This window comes from Myotis nattereri (assembly GCF_964212035.1).
Source record: "Myotis nattereri genome assembly, chromosome: 20".
NCBI lineage: Eukaryota > Metazoa > Chordata > Mammalia > Chiroptera > Vespertilionidae > Myotis > Myotis nattereri.
This window is the reverse complement of record NC_138096.1, coordinates 3,763,256-3,769,988: the sequence shown is the minus strand read 5'-3', so window position 1 is coordinate 3,769,988 and position 6,733 is coordinate 3,763,256.

Here is a 6,733-nt window from a genome sequence, read left to right as displayed (position 1 = left end):
CTGGCCTCTTGATCAGCACCCAAAGGTGTGTGGCTCGCGTGGAAAATCAAAAGAGGAGAACAACAAGATCATTTCATGTTGTGTGAGTTTTCTTTTTTACTTTTCAGAAAAAGGGAATGTTCCGAAATCACACAAGGCCTCCCAGACTTGGCCACATAATGTATGAACCGGAACGGGTGTCCTAGGCAAAGCACACAGGGTGGCACCCGTATCCTGCACGCATTATGGGTGGAAGGCCCACTAAGGTTTCCTATCTCTGTCCTTGATCTTCTTGGCCAAAACAATGTGAGTGTACAGAAATACTTCTGTATATTTCCGCTGACAACAGTTCTAAGCATTTGTAACGTTTGTATTCACTTAGAGGCTTTTTCTAGGGAAAGTTCAGTAATTTTTATTAAAAGATCAATATTGTTCATGTAAAACATGAAAAAAAAATGTAGTGAAACCAACAGTGCGGATCTAGGGTGGGACTGATATTCAGTGTTGCGGCCTCACTGCGGAGAACTGCAGGACAAAGCTGCAGTTTATGTCTTTTTCATAGCCTGTGTTCAGTCTTGTCCCACTTCCTCTCCTCGTTCCGATCGTGCAGTAACATCTCCACAGCTAGTGCCTCCGCAGCCTGGCCTGGGGGCGTCCCCGCCAGCTGGTCTCCGCGTGCGCTGCCTTGTTAGGTGTCGAGCAGGTTGTGCCGTGTGGAGGGGAGGTCTGTCTGACTGTCAGGGCTCAGCAACAGCCTCCCAGCCTGGGAGCCCCGTGTCACGCTCCGATGTCCGCCTGCAGCTCTGCTGGGAGGGCTGTGCTGCCAGGCAGGGCTGACCTTTCGTAGTTTGGGGGAGGAGTCTATGTAATCTCTTGGAGGTCATTGTGAAAGGATCAAGAACCAGAATAGCCATTTCTTTAATGTCCATTTAAAATCTGCTCTTTTCATGTTAGTGGGGTCGTTACATTGTCACCAAGCAGGACTCTTGTTCAAAACAAAATTTAAAATTATTTGTGGCCTCGATGTGTTTAATCCTGGTTAAAGACAAAGCTGCTAATGCTGTTTTTATGCAACACATTAACCAGCTGTAAAACACAGACCTTTATAAACAGGCACAGAATCTCAGGATTCATACATAGACCGTGCAAAGTCATGTAATTTGAAAAGCAGTGTTGCATTATGAAAGGGCGCCCAAGCTGCTTGTAAAGCTAATCTAATTAAAGTGATGTATAAACGTTCTTGGAAAAAAAGTATGCCTGTTATTTCCATCTGTCTTTTCCTGGTTTTTAATCCTTTCTCAGAGACCGACTTTCTTTGTATCAGATACTGTGCTGTGCTTAAAATCCCACACCTCTGGCGTGGTTCAGAACGTCGGCTGTCACTTTTTGTAAATGAGAAGGGAAAGAGGGAAACCGGTAAACACGGGGCCCCATGTGAGACACATCCCGGGGGTCATTGCGCTGCCCTTGAGGCCCCTGAACTCTGTGCTGAGATTCTCAGCGTTTGGGTTCTGCCCCTTTGAGTAGGATTTTTAGAACGACTCTAACACTCATGCTCTTGAGCACACCGGTGTCACCCTGTGCTCAAAAGGACGGGCATTGGCCCTTAGTCCCTAATTGCCAGAGGTGTCCTGTTGGGTGGGAGTAGCTATGAATTCGTGTGTCATAGGCTAAACTATATGAGCTCTTATAAAATGAGATCAGTGGTCATGTTCACTTACCTGTCCTTTAAATATCTTTCGTGTGGGTTTCCCCCCCAGCCCATCCTTGGGCATTTAGAAAATGGTACGGAAATGCAGCTGGGTGGATTCAGGGAGAGGACAGATGAGTTCGAGATGAAGACTAATTAAATCAGGCAGCGTGGTGAAGAGCAGACAGAACTGACCAGTCTGTTTAGTTCTGGCCCAGCCACTTGATTGTGTGACACTTAGAGCCACCTCAGCGCAGGAGCTACAGACGTAGTCGTGTGAGACCTAATGAAATGCAGATTGGCCAGGGGGCACCTGGGCCAAGGATGAGAACCGTGTACCAGATGTTTAATAACATAATTGTACATCAGCTTGTTTTCAGTTGTTTCAAAACATTCAGTTGTTTAGAAACACCCAGTCTTACTGCTTCCAGGATGGTTTGGGGGACATCTGAGGTCAGGGGTACACCCCCCGGATTCCGATTGTGGTTTTAATGCAGATTCTTTTCATCATCGCCAGCAAGTCAGTTTCACCTGGAACACGGCCATGTTCAGGACCTGCCGTGGGGTCAGTGATGAATATCAAGGGCAGGGCCCCGTGAGCTGGAAGACTTGTAAGTAGGGGACACAGGCCACTTCCCAAGACGGGGAGCGCGCACACAGCTACAGGCAGCTCACGCTCCTCTCATCGAATGGATTGAGCTCTGAACAAGGTGTCAGAGGTTATTGGGTGTAAGGTCTCCGCTGCACTGAGATGATGACTTTTTCTGCCCAAATCACTCTATTTCTTTGGTGTTCTATAAAATACCCTTACATTTTTTCCCCAGAACACAAAAAGCAAGCAGAGCAATCTTTTTTTTCTTTTTAAATTTTTTTTTTAAATATATTTTATTGGTTTTTTACAGAGAGGAAGGGAGAGGGATAGAGAGTTAGAAACATCGATGAGAGAAACATCAATCAGCTGCCTCCTGCACACTCCCTACTGGGGATGTGCCCGCAACCAAGGTACATGCCCTTGACCGGAATCGAACCTGGGACCCTTCAGTCTGCAGGCCGACGCTCTAGCCACTGAGCCAAACCAGCCAGGGCTGGCAGAGCAATCTTGATCTCCACTTACAAATACAGCAGGACCAGAGAAGTGACTTTTCTTAAAAAATAAAGGGGAACGCTTCGTGAATTCGCGTGTCATGCCTGTGCAGGGGCCGTGCTACCCTTTCTCTGCGTCGTTCCCGTCTCAGCGTCGGGGCTGCTGAAGTGATCCCTGGGCGTTTGCCCGGTTCTGAATTCCGTTGCGACATCGCTGCGCCTCGATTTTGCAGCACGAGGCGTGATCTCTGACTTCCATCACGGGAGACACGCACAGGCCTCTGCAGCCCCAGCTGCTTGTCGAGCTCCTGCCCCATCCCCCCTCTTCCTCATGTCATCGCGCTGTAACTGGGGCTCACACCAGGGTAACAGACTGCGTGCTCACTTAAAGCTGAGACGCGTGTTCGTAACCAGGGTGACTTGTCTTCCACGATCGACTGTTCTCCTTCCTGCCTCGCTTCTTCCCTCTTTTCCCCGCGGCCTCCGACCTGTGGGCTTGTGGAGCCATCACCCTGTATGGGGGCTGAGCCCCGTCTTCCTCAGGCGCCTCTCCCCGTTTTTCCGGGGGGGCCCCTTCCCCGCTCGGTTGGATCTTGGGTTCCCTGGACCCCACGCTTCCTCTTTCTGGGGTTACTTCCTCGGTCTGGGGTCTGGCGCGGGTGCCCTCGGCGCTTCCTGGCGAGTTTTCCCAGGCCAGGTCGTTGTCGTCCCCTTCGTGGCTCATTTGCCTGAGTTCCCAATCCCAACTTGGCCTTGGGTTTCCTTCAGGATTCGGAAGGCATCGCCTCCGGCTTCTAGGTGGCGGGCGGGCGCTGAGCCGTCTGCAGCCCTGGCCGTCTGTGTGTGTGTAACCGGCCTTTTCTCTGCGGCGGACGCCCCTGGCATTGCCCTTGGTCCCAGGGCGCTGTAGGCTTCCGTGTGCTTTGGCGTGGGCCTGCAAGTGTGCCCTCCATTTGGGGACATTTTCTTTTTTTTTTTTTTAATTTAAATTCTTTATTGTTTAAAGTATTACGTAAGTCTCCCTTTTCCCCCATGGACCTCTCCCTGGCCGCCCCCCCTGCCAACATTTTCTTAAATGATGACAGTATTTCTCTCCTGCATCCTTGGCTCGTGGAGCACCTGCCGGTGGGCCTGTGCTTCTCCTAGTTGCTGTGTATCTGTCCTTTATTTTGGAGACTCCTATCCCCCTCCCACCCCCCATTTTCCCAGCAGGAGTTTCATGTCTGTTGTTAGGTTTTAATCCAGGGCTTTCTTTTGTTCTCTCAATTTTAAAAAAAATTACATAAGGTGTTCCATTTAACAGATAGTCTTCAACCTTCCTGTTGGTTTTCGTTTCTGCCCTTCCTCTTGGACGCTCTCCTCATGTCTGGTCGTTCTTGCTGTGTGTTCATGTTTAAGGGAAGGTGCTTGGGCTTGTGGGTTTTCAATAAATATTGGCAGCTGCCTAAATCCGAATCTTGTGTAATCCTCCCGACACGATCCAGGCCGGGAACAACGTCACCTTTCCCTTGTCCTGCCGCATCACCGAGACACGGGAAACGGCTCAATGACAGCAGAGAACACGCATCTGAAGAGCCAGCACCAGGCCCCACGGGAGGGTGGAGTCGGGTGGAAACTGGTGGAGGGGTGAGGGCCATGGGGCCAGCGTGGCCGTTCACGGGGACAGCAGGGACCCCACCGCGAGGGAAGGAAGCGCTGATACATCTGACACCAGTTGCACGAGAAGCGGATGTTGGAAAGTTCCTGAGATCGCAGCTCGCCTGTTGGGGAGCCTCCCGTTTCTGGGAGAAGGGAAGGTACCTCCTAGAGGCCTGACGGGAAAGTGAAAGAAGCGAAAACTAAAATGAAGGCCTCAGAGACTCCAAACCCTCCCACCTGACAAAGTAATGCTGCATTGCACCGTCCCAACAGACGAGAGAACCAACTGCAGTCAGTGCCTTTCAAACAGGAACAGGAAGACGGGTGGTGTGAACACTGCGAAGAGACAGGATCCACACAGCACAGGGACATGTCTCGCCAGCCACTGGCAGAAGAGAGCTGGAACCACCCGGGTCTGAAGGAAATAACTCACCTCCCACAGGACTGCAGAAATCGAACTGAAAATGAAAAACCGCCACCAAAAATGGACCCAAAGAGGAAACAGAAACCTCAGGGAGCGTTGAAACAAGGCTTGATGTAACTCGGCAAAGAAACAGAAAAAGACAAAATTATCTCAAATTACCATGAAGTTATAAAGTACCCAACAGAGAATAGCGGCACCCGAAAACACAGTGAAATATAATAAAGAGGAAAGCAGCCAGGAGTTCCCAATGGAAGGGATGGACACAGGTGCACTGTGGAGAGTCACACCATGGGACCCTGCACGGTACTGAGGAGCAGCAGTCTGCAGACCACAGCCTGCGGGTGAGTCACAGGCCTGTTCGCAAGCGCATTTATGTGTATCTATTTTTTTAAAATATATTTTATTGATTTTTTACAGAGAGGAAGGGAGAGAGATAGAGCTAGAAACATCGATGAGAAACATTGATCAGCTGCCTCCTGCACATCCCCCACCGGGGATGTGCCTGCAACCCAGGTACATGCCCTTGACCGGAATCGAACCGGGGACCCTTCAGTCCACAGGCCAACGCTCTATCCACTGAGCCAAACCGGTTTCGGCTATGTGTATCTATTGAATGTCATTATAAATGTCTGCAAATACGTAAGCGAGTCCTCTGAGGAGTCTCTTGTAGAACAACCAATACCCTCTCGGTTTTTTTAACGCTGATGCGGATTTTCATAAGCTGTTGGCCCTTGAACAGTGCAGGGGGCAGGGGTGCCAGTCCCCCGTCAGAAATGACAGGTAACGACTCCCCCAAAACTTGCCAATAACAAGCAGTTGGTTGACATATATTTTGTATACGTATTCTAGACTGTATACGCACAATAAAGTTAGCTAGAGAAAAAAAAATCATCAGGAAAATACAGTATTTATTGAAAAAAGAAATCCATGTGTAAGTGGACCCGCACTGCCCAAACCCATGTTCAGGGGTCAACTGTATGTAGTTGGCGAGGAATGCTGACAAGCGGGAGGGTTTGTGTCTTACGAGGAATCTAGGTTGGAAATAGGCAAATCTTGATTTTTCGGAGAACTACGGAGAAGAGCCGGAGCTCCTTAAGGTGTTTGTGAAAAGCAGATAATGGAATTGGAGAAATGCCCAGCCATCGCACTTGCTCACACCAAGAATCTAAGAGGCTCCTCTTTGTTCTTAGCCTGGAATGCAGGGGCAAAGGGCATACCCAGTGGAAACTTCCAGACGAGTTGAGACGACACAGAGCCGTGACGGACATGCTAAAGGAGGGGACTGTGATCTCAGAAACAGTGGGAAAGCCTGGCTTTCCTGGTCCGGCAGACTTCCTGTTGGGCACTGCCATGTGCTTTTGTTTTTTTAAACTTTTTTTAATTTTCACATGATTACCTTTACTCAGCTTTCATTTTTGTATCTATTTTTAAAGTATTTTATACTTTTAAATGTTTTTATTGATTTCAGAGAGGAAGGGAGAGAGATAGAGACATCAATGATGAGAATCATGGATCGGCTGCCTCCTGCACGCCCCACACTGGGGATCGAGACCACAACCCAGGCCTGTGCCCTGACCGGGAATCGAACTGTGTGACTCCCTGGTTCATGGGTTGGTGCTAAACCACTGAGCCACAGAGCGGGGCGTTACCATGTTTTGCTATATGTGAGTCCTGGTTTCTTTCTTGCATAAGACTCTTGTGTTGTGTTGAGTGAAAGGTGAAATAAGTTTGGGGAGATGAAGGTGCCCTGTAGGTGAGTCCTTGGCTGGCGGTGTCCCTCTCCCTGGACGTGAGATCATAAGCTATCCTTTCCTTTCTGTGACTCCGAACTGGCAGTTACCGTTACCCCTGTTGGCAAGCTTCTCTCTGATCCTTTGGGTTTACTTTGCCCTGGGGTATTTCCGAGCAATTGAACTTGC